Source organism: Coenobita brevimanus, chromosome 84 (assembly GCF_032717465.1).
Source record: "Coenobita brevimanus isolate Jiangsu-jjx chromosome 84, ASM3271746v2, whole genome shotgun sequence".
Lineage (NCBI taxonomy): Eukaryota > Metazoa > Arthropoda > Malacostraca > Decapoda > Coenobitidae > Coenobita > Coenobita brevimanus.
In genome coordinates this window covers 37,589,767-37,614,672 of record NC_137037.1, presented here as the reverse complement: position 1 = coordinate 37,614,672, position 24,906 = coordinate 37,589,767, and positions in this window count along the sequence as shown.

The following is a 24,906-nucleotide window of genomic DNA, read 5'->3' as shown; positions in this document are numbered from 1 at the left end:
ATTTGGCACCCCCTTTTAACGTGGCAGCGTCCGGACTGACTCTAACGGATACGTTTATGTGAAGCTACGAAACGTGGTGAAATGTTTTTGGCGTATCCGATAGAGCCAGGATTCCGGGGGTTTGAATGATGAGTGAAGGGAAGCGTGGCCCATTGGAATGGGCAAATTTGGGCTGTATGAACATTGATGCTCCTCACCCTGCCCTAGGGTGGGAAACGAGGTCCGGATGATCATGATGATGATGACATTTGATAAATTTGCTCGTTTCATGGAATTCTCCCTCACTTATGATGCATTACTTCAGGCTTACGTGACAGCCAAATTTTAGGGTCAGTTTAGAAATCGGGGGTAATGAATCAGTTAAAAACTGTTGAGAATAAGTCAGAACCATTTTGGCTGTTGATCAGTGTATTATCAATCAAACTGCTTAGCTTCGTCTTATTTCTACGATTTAAAACTCCACGATTAAAACTCTACAATCAAAGAAGATACTGCAATTCGACAAACTATAAGTGAATAGTGAGAACATAACTACAAACAAAGTGAGAAACTGAAGCAGCAACAAGCAAGCAGAAAGTGAGAAGGCGCTAACTAGGGGAGCGACAACTCAGCAGACCTTCATTTCCCACCACCACTATCACCAGCACCAATCTACTGTATATCATCACCAGCACCACTATCACCATCATCACTCTCACCATCACAACTATCACCACTCTTTCACCACCACGAGTGTTGACGAGGCATGGTGACTGCAGCATAACACGCCAATCATTCCAAGTGACTGACAGCAAAAGCCTGCCATCCTGCTATACATGCCTACCTGTCTGCCTGCCTGACTGCCTACCGACCTACCTGCCTAACTGATGAAGACATCTGCTGATGACGGGAACCAGTGCAACGCATGTCTGCCTACATTACTGAGTTGAACGTACATTTACTTTTGTTCTTCCCAGTAGGCTATTTATCTGACCTACACATACAGTCCTTTATATCATTCATTTATTCGCAACTTACATAATCATTAAATCTTAGTCTTGCCAATACATAAGTGATACATAATTAGACTTTTGGCACAAACTTACAAAACTTGTTTTATAACTAGGCAGCACTCATTAGCAATATGTGCTTATTAATGGGATCTGGTTATTAGTGTTTTTTTTTTATTATGGTATATTAAACAAAACACCAGCATTAGCAATACCGAATGACGATACACAGTTAGAGGGAACAAGTAGTTCTGTAGAAAATTCCCAACAGACAATGACTCACAGTTAGCAGAACGAGATGAAAACGGAAACAACACACATAAGTCCACAAACATGTGGTCAAGAAACAAACACATCACCTGTAGGAAGATGATGACATACCGAGGCCAGGTTTTTCAGATCTAGATAGTGAGGATTATAGACAATCCTTACATACTTATGAAAAGCTAGACCTAAACAATTTATACAAAAAGAGTACATAGACCTGGAAACACAATGATACATTCTGTATTACAATAGCACGGGAATTCAAGTGAATTTGGACAAACACACAAACACAATGGCTAGTGCAATGGGCGATAGCGATTGTGTTCCTCGCAGAGTCCTCCCAATCCACACAGAAATCAATTTCCAATAGCCTATATGTGTATCACGAAGACAAAGGTGTCCTTAAATTCTCAGGCACTGAGAAAGATAGAATTAATGCCCACATAGTCATTAATGAGTGTGATCATCTATTTGTTAATAGAAGTATAATGGATGGGAAAGAGAAAACAACGTGCTTTGCTTCTAGAATTAATCAAAAAAAGATGTCCAGCTGGAAACCAGCTCAAGCCTGATAAACTTTTATGAGCTGGAAAATATAAAGAATTTAAAACAGAATTCCTAAAGAAATTTTGTAGAGGTAGGAATTATATATCAGGTATAGCTCCAGAATTACATAAAATCGTAGATCTCATCAAACAAATACACACTTCCCATGATTTAAGTGATATCATAGCTGATGTGTCCATAATTAAAAAACTTTACTAGCCAGCATACAAAAATCTGACTGGATCACAGTTAATGAAGGATTATCACCAAAGCATGTAGTAGTAGTAGTAGTAGTTGTGCCCTAGGCGGTCTGGCCGAACAGCCCCGAGCCCCAAAGGAAGGCCATGGCTGAGACCGGGCTTTCCCACAGAGCTCTCAAGGAGTGTATGTTGTTTTGTTGGCGTAGGTAATTGTGTGCAATGCAGTCTTCCATAATGTGCTTAATAGTATGGGGTGCTGTGTTACATCCTGGACAGGCATCTGCGACGGAGTCATCCAGCCTCTTCTGGTAACTTAAGAGGGCTGGATGATGCCCATATCTCAGCCTGGCCAGGTGGACCCTGTCCTCACGAGGGAGATAAGATTCAGAAGGGTGGATACCAGGAGGCCGTGCATGAGCTGTGTGTTGTCTTTAAGTCACTGAATGGAGCAGCAAGTGATCTGAATATGGATATGCTTCTGGAGGCTGGTCTGAGGCGGGCGAGGGGGGAGAGATGACAGTATTTGTGTATGATATCGTGTGCTGGGTGTTGTTTTGATATTTCCTGGTGTGGGTGGATGTGCTGCCATGTAGTGTACTGGATGTTGTGTGTTTGTGGAGGCTGCAGCAAGAATTTGGGTGCCTCTCATGACTAGGTGTTCCTTGATTTTGAGGACTTTGGTTTCTTGATGTAGGTGGTCTGTGGGTGTAGTAGCTGTGCAGCCTGTGATTATTTTTAGGGCCTTGTTCTGCAGGGTCTGTAGAGCGTTGTAGTGTGTTTTAGTGAGGTTTGGAGCCCAAGCAGGGCTTGCATTATTCATCACTGAACGTATATATTGTTTGTATACTGTGGTGGTGGTTTCTTTGTTGTGTCCGAATGTTGTATTGGCAAATGACCTCAAGGCATTGAGTCTTGGTATTATTTAATTTTTAATGTTTGTGATGCGTTGTTTAAATGACATTGATGTACTGTATGTTACACCAAGGATTGTGTGTGTGTGTGTGTGTGTGTGTGTGTGTGTGTGTGTGTGTGTGGTAGAGGAGTGTTGTTTATGGTGAGGTGTGGGATGTGACTGTGTTCTGCTGTCCAGCTTGTGAGAGGGGTCACTCTAGATTTGGCTGGGGCTATTTTGAGCCTGTTTGTGGTAATCCATTCGTGTAGTGTGTTGAGGTAAGATTGGAGGATGTGTGCAGTTGCGTTTGCGTTTTGGTGTGTACATGTAAGTGTTATATCATCTGCATAGGAAGCTATGTGTATCTGTGGTGTGTGGGGTGTGGGTATGTCGTGCATGTATAGGTTAAAGAGTGTAGGGGACAAAACAGATCCTTGGGGGATGCCATTTGTAAAGTTTCTGATGTTCGAAGACTGACCGGCAAATGTTACATGTGCATATCTGCCTGCTAAGTAGTTTGTCAACCATCTTTTTGTGTTATTGTGCAAGGTTGTGTTGAGTATTTTGTTTGTAAGGCTGTGGCGGGGGATGGCATCAAAAGCTTTGCTAATGTTTAGTGTGACTAGGAGTGTTCTGTGTGGTGGCCTAGCTGAATTCATGCCATCAAAAACTTTCTGTGTAAGGTCTGTAAGAAGGGTGTTTGTGGAGTGTAGTGGCCTAAATCCATGTTGTAACTGGGCTAGGAGGATGTGATATAGTTGATATTATTGGTTATATTGCTGGGTTATGCAAACTGCCTGAGAGGCTCTTAAGAATAGCAAAGACAATCCTGTATAACCCAGGAACAAGGTTACTTGATTTTTTTTATGACGTGGAACTGAGCTGTAATAAAGCCAGAGTAGCTGAAACACCACAATCCAAAAAGACAGGACTATGAATCAGAGACACAGTGACAGCTATAAATGCATTTGGCACAAGTACAGAACAGATCTCTACCAGAGAACAGACAAACAATGTCAGACATCAAGGCACCGTTCGCAAACACCAGGCTATAAGCAGCCTAAAAAATTTGCACGTGCTCCAAGCAGAAACCGTGTCACAGAAAAGCCAAAACATGGAAAATCAACTCATAGGTCACATTCTAGAGATAGGTGTACAATATGTTATTACTGTGCTAACCCAGGCCAAACAAAATCTGAGTATTAAATTAAAACCAAAAAGGACAAGGAAAAAGAAATAGGACTTGAGCCTTATTGCAGATGGCAGGAAGTCACCACAGGACATTGGACGTCAAATTGCAAGACGGCAGGGAGATTATCATCTGTTTTTAAGTCTGTGAAGGTCATACCAGTACAAAAGACGACCATACATAAAGAAAACCAAACCTAAAGTTCAAACAGGGAGCATAAATGGAAATGAGTGTATTTTGGTTTCTGCTTACTGTGAAGATGACGAGATATAATTATTTTTGGATTCAGGCTCACCAGTGAATTTAGTAACACAAGAGAATTTAGGGAAGACTTTAAGAAATAAGAAAAAGTGACATTTATGGAGTAATCTGATTTAGATTTATACAAGGCAGATGGCAAACAAAAATCCATAAAGGGCATGATATAAAATTCACAGACTACAAAAACAGTCACTGCTACTTTCTATATAGTGGAAGATTTAGCAATTACAGCAACATGCTTTTAGGCTTAAATACCATGACAAAAGAACGTATCATCTTGATGTCATACGTCAATAAGATAAATTACGACAGAGAGTTCATAGAGGAGATTCCTTCACCAGAAGTTCACCCAACAATGGTAGAAAATCGACGGGAGTTGGAATGATTAAACATCATAGCACAACGATTCAGTGTGACCCCAAAGAAAACGAGACAACTTACCCTTCCCTCTTATCTCTGCCATCCCCTCTACCCAGGGACCAAGGTGGCAGTAAACTTCCTACATTAATTCCCGCACACCTCGCCAATGAGGTAGTTATTCCACCTAAATCATATATGAAAGTCATTATAAAAAGCAGATTGAAGAATTGTACTGGTATTGTCGTAAAGGAATCTTGTAAAGTGAAAGGAGCCTCTGTGGAAAAATGCCCTATGTCGGATGAATAACAGTGGGGATACTCATGTGTTCCTAATTAATCAGATGAATGGGGAAGTGCAGATCAAAAAGGAACTTGTATATGCAATTTAGAAACTTGTCCAGCTCCTATACGCTAAGTAACAATAGATGGAATACCAAATAAGATAAAATCGACAGAGTGCATGAAGGAGAATTTGATTCACTCAGGAAATTTTGATGTGGTAAATGATCTACTAGATTTATTACAAAAACACCCACAGACAGTTGCATTACATGGTGAAAAATTAGGTTGTACTAACCTGATTAAACACAAGATTAATGTACTCCAGGACACAGAACCAATATGTGTACCAGCATAATATAGTGTAGAACACTCACTGTTATGCAGCGTATTCTGGGTTCAACTTCTTGAACTCAGATACGGGCATGGACCTGAGTTCTTTTGTTCAGGGCCGGGACAGAGCATGCAAACAAGGGATAGGGCTCAAACACAAGCTAACCAGTCTTATACGTACAGTATATTACCTTCCAAATGCACAGTGGAGTTGCACAATACAAGACATGGTACAGGCACAAGTATTGTGCAGAGATTAATCACAACGCTAAATACGGGGCACAAGTATTACACAAAGTTTATGTCACAGGTAGGTGCAGGTGGTGGCCAGGTGTGGGAACAGTCAGGGGTGCCCTCTCTGTAGAGATGCTGGTCTCAGGTCAGGCTGCGCACTCAGGGGTCCAGTGTAGGCTGGAGGGAGACGTAATGGGTGGCCCCTTCCTGGCAGGTACCTTAGGGGCGTGATGGCCCTCGGGACTGGGGCCAAATAGGGCTAGCAGGTGCGCTGCCTGGCGCCTGCTCTTGGTTGTGGTGGGAGTCCTAGTGGAGGGTCCAGGCTGGTCCAGGCCCTGGGTCGTCTGTGGGGCACCCCTTGAGGTCCGGGGGTTGCAGTCTCGCCAGGATGGGGAGGCTGTCAGGGGTCGTCTGTGGCCGCTCGCCCTCGGGGAGTTCGTCAGCTACTGAGGGCGTCAGGGGCTCGGCTGCAGGGACAAGACACCCAGGCTCACGACAGGTCCACTCCAGGCACTCTCCAACAGGAGCCCTATAGTGGAGCAATCTCCACCCTTTGTAACGTAGAGGGAGCGTGAGGGGTGTCTCGCTCGGCCTAGGTTGAACCAGGGATGTCGCCCTTGCAGGAAGCCTCTGGGGTAGTGGAGGAGGGACTACTGGTGGTCTCTCCCTCAGCTTGGCAGGTCCAGTTGACTCTGCCGGAACTCCACTCTGGAGCAGAGGAAGGTCGGGTGGACTCTCCTGCCTGGTAGGTCCGGTAGACTCTACCCAGGCTCCCTCCCGGGGTAGTGGAAGAAGGAGGTCCAGTGGACTCTCCCTTTGCCCGACAGGTCCGGTGGACTCTGTCGGGGCACATCCGTCCCAGGGACAGCAGGAGGAGGAAGTCCGGCGGACTTTCTGGCTCCTGCAGCAGGTCCGTTGGACTCTACTGTTCTCCTGCTGCTGGGGGAAAGTTTCAGCTGAGGGCAGGTTTGGTGGACTCTACCACGGCTCTGCTCCCTTCCCTGGGACTGCAGGTGAGGGTAGTCCGGTGGACGTTCCGAAACCCCTGCTCCCCAAGGTGGGTGGCAGAAGGAGGTCTGGTGGACTCTCCTCCTACAGTAGGTCCGGTGGACTCTACTGTGTTGCTGCTGCCCTGGGAGTGTGTAGGTCTAAGAGGACTGGTGGTCTCTCCTCCTTTTGTGATGGCAGGTCCGGTGGACTCTTCTACCATGGGCCTACTTGGGACTGTATCCAAACAAGTCCCACCCCGAGTCAGGTGAGTGCTGTCCTCATTGGAGGGTAATGCACCTAGACGATGCACTTCCTGTGGGTCTGGCTGGGTAGAAGAGGGGCATAAGGTTGCTGGGGACATGGGCCGGTGCAGCTCGGGGCCCCTCTAAGCCTCCCCGTGGCCTCCTCTTGGGATGGGTGTCTTGGGGTGGGTGTGCCGGGGTCGCTCTGTCGGGTGGGTATTTCACTCATAATGTACCTTAGCAAATCGGTATGTTGATGAAATGTTAAAATCGGGTATTACTGAACCATCAGTGTCACAATGGAATGCACCACTGCTTTTTGTGCCCAAGCATAATGGTGAAATGTGTGCGGTCGTTGATTATTGCAAATTAAACCATCACACAATCCCAGACCAGTTTCCCATGTGACATCTTGCAAAATACTGGGCCAGAAAACAATATATTTCCCACAATCGATTTGCTTAGTAGATACCGGTGTTAAAACTGTCGATGGCCCCCTTTACGTCACTTGCAGGTAAAGGCAAAGTCTTGTAGTAGTTTTCTGTCAATATATATTAAACACAGTCTTGAATCAATATACAGCGATGGTGGATAATTGCATGTCCTACCCCAGACCCGTTTGAACTGCTACTGATCGCCGGTTTCCCACCGGCTAGAGAGAGAGAAGCGGTGCGACTCGGAAGTCGTGACTCATACCTTTGTAGACATAACATACTGAGCGAGCGTTGACGCCCTACTTGGATCCTACTTACAACTACTTAGATACTATATTTACATATTATATAATATCTACAAAAAGGTTACAAACAATTTTCCCCCTCATCAAAAAGTGTGTCTCCTGACACAGTGGTGGGGCATCAAGTCATAATATGGCAAGAATACAAGTGGTCTGAGTATACAGTGAGACGCCCCCCCCCCTTTTTTTTTCTTTTCTTTTTTTTTTACGGGGAACCGGGATTACATGGGAGTACAATAATAAATGAGATATTGCTACATAATTCACAAAGCTGGATGTAAGAAAGGATTAATATATTTACAGTACATGGCCATGTTGGAAAAATAGCATAAACATATTGGTTTGGTCAATTTACAAATATATATATAATCACAAAATGAGGTTTACTCAGAACTATCATTTTCCAGGTCTTTTGGTTGTCGCACTAACCTTGTTGCTACATGGATCTCATGCTACCTTTTGTCCATTCGCTTGGGACAACAATACAGGATACAAACAATTGCAATAAAACCTAGAAAACATAAGACAACCGGAGGAAATACAAAGACTGGATGTGACCAGGAGCGGTTAAAAGCTGAAGAGAACTGGTTCATAATAAAATCAGAATTGTTTAGATAGTTCAACATACGTAGGTTTTCTGATGTAATAGAAAGATTGTCTGTTGGTAGATGAAAGGTAGTATTAATAGGTTTGAAGATGTCATACTTGTGGGAGCGGAGTGCGAAGTGATAATGTGTGGCATGGGCTATTATAGACTCAGATTTTACTGTACAGTAATCAGGGGCCTTATATAAACCAATTGCGGATAGTGAACGGACAGGGGGTCCCTGGACAAATAAGACTGACTGGAGTTGAGGCATTAAAGAAGAAGTAGCGGATGTGATTTAGACGAGCATGGTGTCCCTGGCTTTTGGGAGCCGAAACGGAGGTACAGACAGGTTGTACTGAGAAGTTACGGACTAAGGAAGATTCGCAAGGAGCAACGCTGCCAGGAAAAATTGTTATGAGGTACGCAGCACAAACACGAGAGTTGGGTGTGAGAAGGGCACATCTACAGAGGTCACTTGAGGAGAGGAAGGCAATATAGAGATGATCATGGGAAAAAAGAAAGTACTCTGAAGAGACAGAGGCTTGTACTAGGGAGTTATTGTACCACAAGGGAAAAGGAATGATGTGAAAGAGATCGAGTATGATGGAAGAACGAAGAGGAATATGAACAATTATATCTTTAGTAAGGAATGTGGCTTCTAGCATTGGGTAGTAGTGTTCTAAAGAGGAAAATGGAATCATAGGAGACAAGCCGAATGTTGAGTGAGCCCATTCCAAGGTAGAACGAAGGTCAGAGAGAGATACTAAATCCAGTGTCACACGACTATCAACAGAATTGACTAAAATGCGAATTACACTAGTAATTTGGGAGACAAGAGAGTCCAGAGAAACCTGCAAATTATCAACATGTAATTTAACATACATCAACTCTGAAATAATATTAGTCTGTGATACTTCACGCTTAAGAACAACCGTAAAATTATTTAAACTATTAGTAACATCATGTACAGTAGATGGTGACTCATCTGTTGCATCATAAAATGTTCAATACGTAACACTTTGTGGGACTTGATAGCATTGGATAATTGGATTAAGTCCCTTTTATAACCAGAAAGTTCACGGTTAGTCGCTACACCAAATAATCCACTGATGATTTCTCCTCCAAGGTCAAAAAGTCCACGTTTCACTCGTGAGCGACCCACAGGCGTTTGGTGAGGGAAGGAATCTTGAAGATGGTTGAACTGATAACGAATATAATCTAATTTCCAGGAGATGGGTAGGTAGAGTGGGTACAAAAATGTGTCACTGGGATGACAATTTCTAATAATGAGGTGATCTTAGAGGTGATATTGATACAGATGTTAACGACAGTATGAGATGATAACGTTATGCAAGAGACTTAGTGGCAGAACGCAACTTGGCACGATAGTCATTAACAGTAGGAGAAGGTTGAATAGTAATGTCAGAAGGAAGGTTTAGAGAAGAGGAAGAAGGCTGAGTAGGAATTTGTTGTGGTGGTGTGGTCTCTCTTAGTGGTTCCTCCAAGACTATGCGTTTTGATGCACGTTTGAGATGATCTGCATGCACCCATGTCGTCTCTGCCTTGTGCGGATCTCTTAATTCGAATTTATTACCTTTACGAGATATGATACGGAAGGGACCCAAGAATTTACTGTTTAGTTTTGATTCTCTGTCATGATCTAGGGCAAAAACTAAGTCACCTACTTGGAAGGCAACATCTGTGGCAGCGGCATGTTGGTTACGTACCATCTCCTCATTTGTAAGGGCCAGATTATCCTGAACATATTTATGAATTTTCTGGAAGTTGGATAGGTTTACTCGCACATAGTTATCGTAGTCGTAGATCGGATCAGGCTTGGATTGCGACAGTGAATAAGGTAGTCTTTTGTCAAAGCCATATATGATGAAGAATGGTGTTTCTCCAATTGACTTATTGATGGATGAATTAATTGAAGCAGCTACCTGTGGAATCCATTCCTCCCAGGTGGAAGTCTGATCTCCCACTATGTGATGCAGACTCTCCAATATCTTTCTATTCTGGCGCTCTACTAGGCCATTCGAGGCTGGATGATGGGCCACTATATTGCATTTCTTAATTCCGTATCGAAGACAAACTTCTTCCAGAACTGAATTATTGAACTCTGACCCGCTATCAGTTAAAATTACTTCTGGTGTTGTGAAAGGGCAAATAACTGAATTAATAAAGGCATGTGCTACTACGTTAGCAGACTTTTCACACCATGGAACTAAGATAACAAATCTAGAGAAATGATCGACTGCCACTAAGAGATAAACGAAGCCAGATTCTGTACGAGGCAGCTTCAGAAGATCGAGAGAGAGAGTTTGCCAAGGTTTTGATGGTACTGGGTACTACAATATAGGAGCAGGTTGACTGGTTGTCCCCTTGTGACGGGCACATGATAAACATGCATCGCAGTGCGCTTCTATATCTTTTCACATAGTGGGCCAATAATATGACAGACGTGCTTGCCGTAAGCTTCTGTCTTTGCCAGGGTGTGATGCATGAGGGGTGTCGTGGATTAAAGGGAGGGCAGCAGGAATTAAGTCTGTCGGAATTACTAGTTGCTTAACTTCGCGATGAGGTACGTTGTTACCTGTCAGTACTGAGTTTTTATAGAGCAATTCATTGTTGAGGAAGAAATCAGATACAGGGACTGGTAACTTTGGCAGAGAAGAATCATCGCCTGACTCTAGGAAATATATGACCTGTGACCATACGGGGTCCTCACGCTGGAACCTACGTAGTGTGTCATAACTGAACGCTAAGTTTACGTAGCAACTGGTTGAGACTGGCAACATGCCGCGAGAGGGCATCGGCTACGACACTGGATTTTCCAGGAACGTATTCAAATGTTGGATTATAGTCAGTCACAGTGACTGCCCAACGTGCAAGTCGACCAGTAAGGTTACGTCCCCGAAACAAGTCACATAAGGGAAGATGGTCGGTTTGGATGTGAACAGGATATCCGTAGATGATGTAGCGGGAATGTTTTAGGGACCAAACCACGGCAAAGGCTTCCCAGTGAGTTACACTGTAATTCTTTTCCGCTGAGTTTAGCACACGGCTAGCATAGGCAATGACACGTTTCTTTCCTTCGGAGTCATATTGCATAAGAACGGCACCTAGGCCTACTCCGGAAGCATCAGTACAGAGAAGAAATGGTTTAGAATAATCAGGGAATGGCAAAACGGGTGATTGTGCTAGAGCAGTTTTTAGTGTTGTGAATGCGGTTGCCTGTTCATCAGCCCACACAAAGGGCGCATCCTTCTTTAGCAATTTTGTTAACGGCGCAGCTATCTTGGCGTACGATTTTATGAACCTTCTATAATACACACTGAGACCGAGGAAACTGCGTACAGCGTCGGTGTTGGTTGGAGTTGGAAAATTCGTCCCGGCTCTAACCTTGTCATCTGATGTGTGAATTCCGTGAGCGTCAACAACATGCCCTAGGAATTGGAGTTTCTTACGTAAAAAGTCACACTTTGATAGTTTGATCTTAAGTCCAGCTTGCTTGAGTCTAATGAACACTTCGGCTAACTTTTCTAAGTGTTCCTCCACTGAGTGACTAGTGATTATGACATCATCTAGGTAAGCAAAAACTGAGTGACCTATCATGCCGGTGAAAACTGTATGAATTAATCGCATGAACGCTGAAGGTGCATTTCTCAAACCGAATGGAAGTCTACGGAATTGGTAATGACCGGATGGAGTAATGAAGGCAGTGATAGGACGAGATGATTCTTCCATCTCGACTTACCAGTAACCACTTAAAAGATCTAGGGAGGAAAAAACACAATTGTTTTCGCCTAAGGATTCCAGCAAATTAATGAGTACAGGAATTGGAAATCTGTCTGGGACAGTCAGTGCAATCACGCGTCTGTAATCTATGACTGGTCGTAACTCACCAACTTTCTTTGGAACCAGAAATAGTGGGCTGTTCCACGGGCTATCAGAGTGTTCAATGACCTCAATATCCAACATGTCCTGAATAAGATGATCGGCTTGTTGACATTGGCTATGTGGTAAACGGTAGGCAGGAATATATACTGGCTGAGCACCTGGCTGTAATGTAATATTGTACTTTACCAAATTTGTTTTGCCCATATTCTCACCAGGTAGGGCTACTACTTCGCAATAGTCTCGCAAGAGATTAATTAATTGATGTTGGTGTTCCGGGAAATCATTTTGTTTCACATGAGAATCAAGATTAGATGGAATACTGGTGGACTGAGCAACTGAGCATACATCGGCAACAGGGTATGGGAAATCCTGGCACATACGTACAGCCGCTGGGTATACCAAGAAATCGCCAATCTGAGTTCCCGTTCGTAAGGTGTAAGCGGCGTTTGTTGTGTTTGCAATATACAAGTAGCATAAACCATACTCCAGCACAGTACACAACGCTGACTCATAAGCTAAGTCATTCATACAACATGTCTCAGGTAAGGTTAGTACATCCACTCCTGCTTTCGCACCCACAACACGTACAGAGACTTTGGTAAACTTGTGCAGCAACAAAATTGGCACTGATTTGTTACTGCACGTCTTATCTCTGCGTGTTGTAAAACATCAATCACACTATCTGAGGTAGTTAAATGAGACGTGTCTGAGTCGGCGAGTGTGCCACCGTCAGAGGGGTTGATACGATCTATAATTGAATGCTCGGAGGATGTAGTACTTGATGGTAGTGTACCTGGCTGTTCAGGTAACGGCGTGTGTATTTGGTTACTCTTGACTACTGTTGGAATCATGTGAGACTTAATAACTGAGTCGGTTTGGGAAAGTACCGGACGTGGATATTCCATACTAGATATTGAGAAACCATTGACATGTACACAACGAGAAGCAGGGAGGAGAGTAATGGCTTCTTGGGCCATTGTCGAAAAGCCAATGAGAGTGTCCGCTGGATACCTAAGATCATTAGTGACATGAAACTCTACGTCAAAGGGTCTTAAGTCTTTATCAAGTTGTACTTCTAGTGTGATCTTTCCTTTGGCCTGAAATTCTGAGCCATCTACACCGCATAGGCGAATGTCAGGTGGTTTGAGGATCCCAACTCTTTTAGTTATTTTCCTAATGTTGCTTAAAGAGGTATCTGAGATAGATTTACCATAGATCCACTGTCCATAAAGAAAGAGCTTTGTATCCCTTCGCTCCATCCTAGAATGACTAAGCCTGAAGATGTTATAGGTCCTACCTGACGAATGGGGAGTTGATTTTCTGTTGCCTTATTTTCAGACACTGGCGGATCTTCTACTGTTAGGTTATATTTCTCCGATCCGACCGCTCGTCTTCCCCCGACTGACGGCTCTTAAGGTAACGACACTCGTCCGTGGAGTGAGTTGTGCTATTCTTATGGTACTTGCAAGTTAGGTGTCGGGTCCGCGAAGGTGCACGCGGGCGTTCCCGTGAGCAAAAACGTCTTTCTTTGTATGCACAGCTAGACTCTCTATGACCTACATTACCGCAGTGCCAGCACAGAATTGAGAATTGTTTGCTTCGTCGCAGAGTTGAATTGTCACGACCGCTAGAAGGTGAACGATATTGTGAGTGAGACCGATTACTAGGTTTGGTTCTTGTAGTTGCCCGTGAACGAGAGGAATCAGATGAAGTGATGCTGGTGCGTAGTACTCTTGCAGTACCACCTGCAGAGGGAGAGGGTGAACTGTAAGAATCGACCTGGCGAGTGAAGTTTGTTCCTGACCTTTCTACAATTGTTTTACCTACATCCATGTTTTTGCCCCCTGGTTTAAAGCCAACTTGTAGCGCTATTTGTTTTTGGGAGTCCGAAAACCAATTGAGAAATCTAATGTAACCGAACAAGTCTGCAAAATTATTTAATGTAATCATGATAAAAATGGTAGATTACTAGTGGAGAAGGGAGAAAAAGTGAGCAGATGGAGAGAACACTTTAAGGAATTGTTGAATATAGAGGATGGAAGTAATGCGAGTATAAGTGGCTGGGGAATGGCTGGGAGAAGGAGGGAGGTGAGAAGACAGGAAGAAATCAGTAGGATAGAAGTTGTGGAAGCAATGAAGAAAGTTAAATCGGGGAAAGCCCCAGGAATTGATGGAGTGTGTGGTGAAATGCTGAAGCATGGGGTAGAGATAGTAGTAAAATGGATGTGGAAGATGTGCAGATTGGCCTGGGAGGAAGGTGGCGTCCCGGAGGATTGGAAGTCAGGTATAATTATTCCCTTGTACAAAGGAAAAGGGGAAAAAGAAGTGTGTGGTAATCATAGGGGCATTTGTCTTTTTAGTATAATAGGAAAATTGTATGGTAGGATACTTATTGACAGAGTTAGAGAAAGAACAGAGAAATTAGTTGGAGAAGAACAGGGAGGCTTTAGGAAGGGAAGAGGTTGTGTAGATCAGATATTCATTCTTAGATCTTTAGTGGAAAAGTTTCTAGAGAAGGGAAAGAAGTTGTATGCGGCTTTCATGGATTTGGAGAAAGCATATGACAGGGTGGATAGACAAGGATTGTGGAAAGTGTTAAGAATATATGGAGTAGATGGGAAGTTGTTGAATGCTGTGAAGAGTACGTACGATGGTGCGAAGGCTGCATTGCGTGTGGATGGTGAACTAAGTGAATTTTTCTCTTTGAAAGTTGGGTTGAAACAGGGATGTGTCATGTCTCCATGGTTGTTCAAAATGTACATGGATGGGGTAATAAAAGAGGTACAAGGTAGGGTAGTGGATGTTGGAGTGGCCCTGGTGAGAAAGGTTAGTGTTTGGAAACTCTCTGTACTGTTGTTTGCAGATGATACTGTGTTGTTGAGTGAAGACGAAGGGGAGCTGCAAGGCTTGGTGGATGAGTTTGGAAGAGTGTGTAAGAAACGGAATCTAAAGGTGAATCTAGGGAAGAGTAAAGTGATGGTCTTTGAGAGGGGTGAAGTCAGTGAATGTACAGCGAGGTTGGATGGTGAGGAATTGGAAAATGTGAGTACGTTTAAGTACTTGGGTAGTGTGATGAGTAAGGATGGAGGTTTGGAGAGTGAAGTGCTTGAAAGGGTACAGCATGGAAGAAAGGTTGCTGGTTCTTTGAAAGCAGTGATAAGAAACAGGGAAATGAGCATGGAAGTGAAAAAGTTACTACATGACAGTACTGTGATGCCAACTCTAACGTATGGAAGTGAAGCCTGGACGTTGTTGGAAGACACAAGAGTGAGAGCAGTGGAAATGAGTTATTTAAGAGGAGCCTGTGGAGTCACATGGAGAGACAGGCTGACGAATGAGGATATAAAGGAGCGTTGTGGTGTGGATGTGGATGTGATAGGAAGCGTTATGAGGAACACACTGAGGTGGTTTGGCCATGTGGAGAGGATGGAGGGTGAAAGACTGACGATGAGAGTGTATGTGAATGAGGTGGAGGGGGGAAGAGGGAGGAGGAGGCCGAGGATGAGATGGAGGGATGGGGTGGAGAGGTATATGAGAGAGGGGGGAAGAGGGAGGAGGAGGCCGAAGATGAGATGGAGGGATGGGGTGGAGAGGTATAAGAGAGAGGGGTGTGTGAGTTGGGAGCAGGGCAGTGAAATGGCGGGGGACAGGGCGACTTGGAGGCGATTTGTTTGTGGCCACCCCAAACGGGATTGAGGCGTCTGGCAATAGATAGATAGATGATTTCCCCGTTGTGTTCTGTTACCCACTGAGTACCACGGAATAATTGGCGCAACTCTGAACTCGTCGCCCTCATAGTAGCGGCTGCCTCAATTACTTTTGCATGTTTGGGATGTACCTTCATGTCTTCCTGCATTTGCTTGAGGAGATTAGTTAATCCTATAAGGGACGCGGAATTGGAATGTTGGCAACAGTATTGAATGAGTCGTTGGCTAAACGTGTCAAACGTTTGACGATCTTCGAAGTGCCCCGCACGAATAGCGGCTCCTATTAATGATCTGCCATGGTGAAGTCGATTGAGAAGGTATGAAACCATCAAGGGTTCATTGACAATCTGGCGATTATGCAGGTCGTTTTCTACCTCTCTGAGGAAATCGTAAATAGAAACAGTACTATCCTCTCCTGTAAATTTGGGTCTATTCACATCATCTAAATATATAGATTGAGGAGGTGGAGGGTTCTGAGTCGCCATCGTAAGAAGAGGGTGAGACCGCGAAGGTGAGGAAGTAGGCACGGTAGTGATCTGAGACGGTGTGTGGGAAGGAAGTGTTGTAGCGGTAGTGGTGTGTGTATGTGTAGTAGTAGGGAGGGATAAAAACTGTGGAGAAGACTGAGTGGTTTCAGGAGAATCAGTTGGAGAAGGTGATAGAGTATCTGGAGTTAATATATCTGGATTTAGGGTAGGAGTAACAGGTGTAGTAGAAACAGGTAGGGAACTTACGGTTGGTTTGGTATAAGATCTGCCACTGCGAAGATTTACATTATCATTACATACAGCGTTATCTGTGATACCGTCAGGTTCAATAGGTGAGAGATCTACCGTTTTAAAAAAAGGACATGAACAGAGTAGGAAGTAAGCAAATAAAACTAAATGAACAAATGGATGAATAAATGAGAATAAATAAACAAATATATTTGTAATCTGTGAAGAAATTATTTATATACAATGAATATGAGTGAAAATGAATGCGTTATTTACAGCTGAGTATGAGTGGGAGAAAATGGGATGAAGTAGGAGAGAGTGAACGAAAAATTCTGACTGAATGAAAAATGAGGGACAAAAAATGCAATGAATGGATGAGAGTAAATGGTGAAAATATCACAATCTATAGAGACAGCTTGACTTCTCTGTAGAAAGGGATTAATCAATGTGATGGAATGAGGAACTGCATGAAAATGCAGGTAAGAAATACTTTGTAGTGAGATGTGGTCTTGTCCGAAGGCTTGAAGAAAAGTGAGGTTCTCGTCTCCTCGTGATTGGGTGGAAGTGTCCGTGACGTCACTGGGTGCGGCTCACCACTGGGCAGAACGAGAAGCTGATTGGAGCAGGAGACTGTGACGTAGCTCGGTGTGACTGGCCACGCTCCCTGGGTGACGTCGGTGTGTGCGGTGGGTGGGGTAAATGATGACGTAACGGCGTCGGGCGGCGGTTGGGGGCTGCTTCCTGGAGTGGGGTCTGGGGTGGAGTTTGTGGGGGATGAAACTAACCGTTACAGCAGGCTGGACAGGAACACAGGCAGGTAGGCAAGGCAGGTTGTAGGTTGATAGGAGCAGGAGCTTTGCGTTGTTCATTGGTTATGGTGGCGTGGTGATGGGTGGGGGCGTTGATGTGGAGGAAATTCCCAAAATTACATCAAAACTGTCAGAATGATTCCACACCAAGACCCCAAACAGGGCTGGAGGCTAGGGCGGAGATAGGCCGTGTGTCGTCGTGGAAAGAGCAGCAGACAGTAGCGTGGGAAGACAGACACAGCTAAACCGGCCCACAGAAGACGTAATTCACTATTATCCCACTCGCTTTCCACCAAATGTTAAAACTGTCGATGGCCCCCTTTACGTCACTTGCAGGTAAAGGCAAAGTCTTGTAGTAGTTTTCTGTCAATATATATTAAACACAGTCTTGAATCAATATACAGCGATGGTGGATAATTGCATGTCCTACCCCAGACCCGTTTGAACTGCTACTGATCGCCGGTTTCCCACCGGCTAGAGAGAGAGAAGCGGTGCGACTCGGAAGTCGTGACTCATACCTTTGTAGACATAACATACTGAGCGAGCGTTGACGCCCTACTTGGATCCTACTTACAACTACTTAGATACTATATTTACATATTTTATAATATCTACAAAAAGGTTACAAACACCGGTATTACCATATTGAGTTAGATAACGAAACATGCATATACACTGCTTTCTCGACAAACAGTGATCATTATCAGTATAAAAGAATGCCGATAGAATTACGAACAGCTCCAGGCACATTCCAACTATTAATGAATAGCCTATTATCAGGCATGTTAGAGGATGGTATTTTTGTATATCTGGACGACATCATGATAGCGACACACACAATAGATGAATATTTACATAAATTAGACCAGATCCTACACAAGCTAGTCAATGCTGGTTTAAAAATAAAGCTCTCAAAATGTAAATTTTGTTATAAGGAAATTAAATTCGTAGGCTGCAGACTGGATGCACTAGGTATACACATCTCAGATTATAAAATAACAGCAGTGAAAGACTTCCTTGAACCAACAAATGTGGATGAAGCAAGACAGTTTCTATGTCTAACAGGTTACTACCGTACTTTTATACAAGTATTTGCTAAAATATCAGATCCTTTATTCCAACTACTGAAAAAACAAGCTACATTTCAGTGGGGGAGAGGAACAAAAAATAGCATTAAGTGAATTAATAGATAAACTTACATGTGCACCTTGTATGGCCTATCCTAATTTCACAAATCCATTTATAATTTGCATAGATGCATCTTTTTAAAGGAGTAGGGTCGTACTAATGCAAGAAGATAAATATGGAGAATATCAACCAACTTCATTCGCTAGCAGACAAATAAAAGGTGCCGTAAAAAATTATTGCACAACAGACATACAGGCTCTGTCAATGGTCTTTACTTGACAAAAGTTTCGAGATTTGGTATATAGTTACGAAATCTATCTTTTTACAGATCATAAACCACTCGTGGGTATGTTTCAAGACAAATTCCTCTGTGGAAGGAGAGCAAGATGGAAATTTGCAGTTGAAACTACAATATACATATTCACTATGCACGAGGCAAAATAAAATCAGCAGCTGATGCCTTATCGAAGAACCCAACGACTACTCATGTCATTACGATAAGTCTAAGGGAACGAATCCCCAACTATGACAAAATCTCGGAATCACAGATTTGATCCCATGTGGTCTAAAGTTATATACAAAGTGGAGAGTGGAAAGGACATACAATTACCCAAGCTACATATACCACTCAAACAATTCACAATAGTCAACAATGTCTTATATATGGTAAACCCCGGACAACCAAATCATAGAAGAAATAACAGACAACTAGTGGTACCTAATGAAATGATACCTCAAATTTTAAGGACAATACACGACAGTCCACATGCAGGACATCCTGGCAAAGATAGGACGGTAAGACAGGCTCCGATGTTATACTACTGGCCATCATTACTAAAACACATAAATGAGCACATTGATAAATCTGCGTCTTGTACGAGAAACGGAAGTTATACCATCACCACTGCAATATTAGGCACATATCCCGTACCAGATCAACCGTGGGACGTTGTTGATGTCAAGTTACCTTTATCTAACAATAATAATCAATATCTATTCGTGGCTACTGATCATTTCTCGAGGTATGTGATTTTAGTTCCAATGAAGGATATGACAAGAGAAACAATCGTGTGAATAATTATAGATAATATTATCTGCAGATTCACTAAAGCAAGGTACTAATAAGTGATAATTGAGGTGAATTTAACTCTGAAATCTTACAAGAAATATGTAAACAATACAATATAGGAGAGGTTAATGTCTTGGCATTTCATCCAGCGTCCAATGGATTAGTCCAGAGACAGAACAAAAAAAGTGTTGGACGTACTACTACACATTCTCAATGAAAATTACGCAAGCTGGGATGACTGGATTCCAAGAGTGGATGCATCAGTTAAATGTGCAATAAACAAATATATAGGAGACACCTCATTTCATTATCTACGGGACAGACAAACGTTTAACATACGAGATCCTAGAAGGTGAAAAATTGCCTATATACAATTATGACGATTACCCTAAACTTCGTTTACATGATTTCCAATACATATACACAGAAGTGAAAAAACAGTTAACTTTGTCAAAGGAAGAAATGACGGATTCATTCAACAAAAAAGCAAAAGAATCAAATATTAATATTGGCGACCTGGTCTACGGCATCACTCGCGCTTGAGACAATAAACTGGCACCAAAATTTGACGGCCCATACAGAGTTATTAAGAAAACAGCCAGTAAAGTAGCAATTAAGTCGCTGTCAAGTGGCGAAGAAAAACGAATTCATATTGATCATTTAAAAAGGGTTTCAAGGAATTTAACCAGCAATTATGAAACATTGGATACAACCGAACAGTCTAGCAAATACGATGAACAGACAAGAAATTAATATATACAGGAATAATTATGGTCGCATACCAAACAAAGATAGGTGCGACAGTTACAGTAAATGCCACAATGTGGCATTTACATGATCTAGGAATCAATTTAAATTCCATCTATAGGTGAAACATCGAACAGTGCAGAGCACAGTTATTGTTCTCCAAGACCACGCTTATAATGCTCATCATCACCATCGTCTTCCTCAGCATGACTGAATTAGGTACTTAATAAAGTTATTTTCTCGTTAGGTAACGATGAGGAGACTTATTCCATGGATTCTCCTGTATATAGCAAGAGGATCGGCTCACTTACAACCTTAACATACATTAAGGCAAAGGTGCCTTATCGCCCCAACAGCCTCGACGGCAAATACACAGGATGTAATGAGAAATGAAATTAGTTTGTATACTATCAACAACTTACAAATGATGTAGGAGAACACTGCTAGACCACTTAGGACTTTGGGAGCAGTGATTAGAAGCTCTTTGTCAGAAGCTCATCACACAGAGGAAGTGACTGAATTCATTTAGTTGGCAGAATGGAAACTGGAACAAGCAAAAACCCTCATGCTCACCATGATCCAGGATATCCCATCACGTGGGACTGAGACACATACATACATGTGACAGACGCGGTTTGTTCGATCTAGGTGGAGCATTTCTAGGTAACATATTTGGATTGGCTACAGAAAAAGATCTTGAAGAAATAAATAACAAATTTAAAAGGATAGCTGAAATCTTGACATATCAACAGAAGCTAGCTGATGCACAGAAAACTACAATGAGGACGATTGTGAAAAATCTTAGAAAGACAGAAAAAAAATCAAGAAAATGTGGAGAAAATAAATGCACTGGAAGGGAATATGACACTTTTTCAACACATCTCAATGGTCATGGAACATACTGACATAATAATACTTCAGTTAGACAATACCACGGCTCGTTGTCAAGCTTTCATGAGAGGTATTGCCAATCCTGGAAATGGCAAGATCATCATTGGCTTACTGTCAATTCACGATTTACGTCAAATAATCAGTCAAGGCATACATAAACATGGTTTAAAGCCGTTGTTTAGTGATGGGCGATACTCGATTATTTCTGTAATCGATTATTTCGATTACTTTTGTGGTCAGTAATCGATATAGCAATCGATTACTTTTTGATTATTTTTGCCTTAAAATAGATATTATATGGGTATATTGGGAAAGTACAGTATAAGGTAAAATGTTATGGCTTCATTGTAGTCTCTCTCTCTCTCTCTCTCTCTCTCTCTCTCTCTCTCTCTCCAAGCATGATATTAAAGAAAAAGATCCGGGAAAAGTGAAAACATTATTAATACCTGAAAATTTAATTAACAAGAAATCAGATCTGCTAAGCCGCCTGCCGCAGTCACATGCTGCCACACAGCTGGAAGCTGTGCAGTGCACACCCGTCACAGTCTACACAGTACACAGTAGTAGCCTACATAGAAACTGCACGTACGAGTCTGTTGTTGTATTAGATTTGTCTTCTCCAATGTCTGAGGCGCCGACATTTTATTCTGCTCGTACATACACGCTATTAATTCTCAGCTACCTCCTTTTTACATATATCTATGAATTAATGCGTTTATTTTAAAACAGATTAAAATGTACAGGGTAAAATCTACTGAAATGCACGTGTCTATAATATATATTTACTGTGTAATTTAGGCTGGGAGTAATCGTTTGGTAATCGATTACTGGGAAATATAATCGATTAGTGAAAAAATTTACTTAGTAATCGATGTAATCGATTAGAAGTAATCGATTACGCCCACCACTATGTATAAGCAAAAGAATCTCGTGCTACATTACCCATATTTAAAAGCAACTCTCACACCAACATTAATAATAGTTCATGTACTATTCACAACAGATGATCTGTTCACAGTCTATCAAATATACCCTCTCCCTTCTAAGAAAGATGACACACTGGTCACCATCAACACTGAGACAGAACCCATCATGGCCTCTAAGAAACAGGATACTGTCACTTTGTTAGTGAATCAACAACTGAACGTAAATGTCGCACATCATTACATGCTTTTCATCTTTGTCATGCATACATCTTCACGTTTCAGCCAGCTGGAATAGTCTCTTGTGAAATGGCTATCATAAGAAACCATGACATTCATCAGCATTGCAACTTCACATTTGCTCCTGATAAACTCACCCATCATCAATGCATTGGTCATTCACAGTTCTTCCACTTCCCTCATAACACATCAGTCTTCGTAATATGTCCAGATACACCACCATCTCATACTTCAGCATCAGGTCTATCCATAGCATCTGATTATTGTCCTGTACTTACACCATCTTTATCCACCTTAGCTACGAGAAACCACTACGTCATCCTCAGTCACATTCATAAGCACTTTCAACCGCTACCTAAGATGGATTTACATTTAAGTACACATATTAAGTTGACTTCACCTAAGTTTGAAACCATGCAATTGATCAATCAAATAATGAAACTCTGGGAAGAATATAGTATGAGTATGTTCAATCCATTTCATGTGTATAGCCCAGCTTCAGTTTTCTTTATAATCTTCTCCATCGTATTTGCTACCGGTATACTGCTATTGGCTACGCACAGAATGCAAGTTAGGATTGCAAACTTAGAATCATTATTCACGGGGGAAAGAGCAGTACACATTTAAGTGAGACCTCCTGAATGAAACTGTACATTTGTATATCATGTAAATAATGTAAATATATATATATATATATATATATATATATATATATATATATATATATATATATATATATATATATATATACACAAAAATAAGCAAAAGAAAGATATTATGGGGTCACATAAGATAGTGCATATATATATATATATATATATATATATATATATATATATATATATATATATATTTTATGTGACCGACTCTGGGCATAGGCTTCACAGCCTGCTCTCAAGGCCCAGTAGTCCTCCTACATACCATACACCTCTACATGTTACCACTTCGGCGCTAACACCCACCGTCCATATTGAATACATGCTAGGGCTGTCTCATACAGGACTGGTGTATTGGTATTAGCGGGGGTATTTTTACGACATGTCGGCGGGTCTTCTGGTAGATCGGTAAAGTCTGATTATATGAAATTCAAATCCTTAAACTGTTCCATGCCCCGGCCGGGATTCGAATCTGGGTCCGGTAGGACTGCAGGCCACCTCTCTACCGATTGAGCCACCGTCTCCCCACCTGCATGTATCCATTTATATAACAATTTCAATATCTCATATATATGCATATAAACTGCAAGCACGTTAAATATAGATGATTCTTGATACAACTGACAACTGTAAACTTGCCACTGTCTTACTATCATATTACCATTGTATATATGTCCGTTAAACATACACAGTTATGGTACTGCAATATATCACTACTATATTTTATGGTTCTACAATGTTATTATGTCACTACAATATTATGATGAATGCCATGTCCGTTTGTTCAGTATATATCGATGTACTACGTTATTGTATGCTTTGTAAAACTGTAATATAGACAGACGTCAAGGGTACGACAGTTTGGGGTGACCGAGCAATATAGAGACGTTAAAGTAGTTGTAGGCATTCATAATTATATAACAATTGTTAACATGTAACAATATGTAAGACAGGTAGTCAAGTCTGCGTTCTCCAGGAAGAGGTTAGATACATTTCCCCACAGCCAAACACTCAAATATTCCAACACAGGATGACCTGATAGCCATTCGCATGTCGGAAGTGTGTGAAACCCACGTACACACACCGTCACGCACATACATATGCAAACGTACGCCCACACGCTTTAGCCGGAAGTCAGAGGGAGATTTGTAAAGCAGAAGGTACTAGGCAAAAAGAGAATAAATGTTGGCATTGTAGGGGAACGTCAGGATAGGTCGTTTCTGTCCTGTTATCCTCTTCGTATTGTGCGTGAGGTGAGGTGATGGAATAGACAGATTGGAGTCGATGGAGTTTTATTGTGAGACAGTTGCTGGACTGAAAAGTTAAAGAGTTTTACATGACCCGTTTATGGTTAGCAGCAGTTTGTGCTTGCTGCTGCCTCCCCACTCTCTGTCTAGCTCCTACTCTCCTTGCCCTTCCTTCTTCCCTGGCTGTCTCTGGTGTCGATCTCTCTGGTTCTCTGACTCTCCTACATGTGATTTCGGACTTATATTCCCCTCCGACATCTGGTCAGAAGTAGGTGGGCGCGCCCATCGTCCACCAACTTAGCGTAGTGATACTCTGTTTTTAGGGTAGCTGTACATTGAGTGGCAACCAAATGATTTCCTGTAAATCAGGTAATCAATTACAGTGCTGGGTGGTAACCTTATAACCAGCCAACACCTGTTCCCTACGTGACAACCAGTGAGTTGACGGAGGGTTAGTGCCCCTCTACGGAAAACAACTAACTAAAAATATGAACAAGTAGCCTCTGACTAGGACTGACCAACAGATGACGACTAAGGACCGAACAAAGGACATGTTACAGATTGCGACACGGAAAGTAAGGAGTGCAAATGATGAGGTGAAAAAGGGAGACATTGTCCAGGTGCTTGAGGGTGCAAAGGTGGATGTATGTGAATTAACTGAAACTAAATGGACGGATGAGAGTCTTGAGAGAATGGGAGTATTGTTATATAAGGTATATGCGTGTGAGTAGGTGAGAATGAGACGGCAAAAGAAGGAGTGTGTA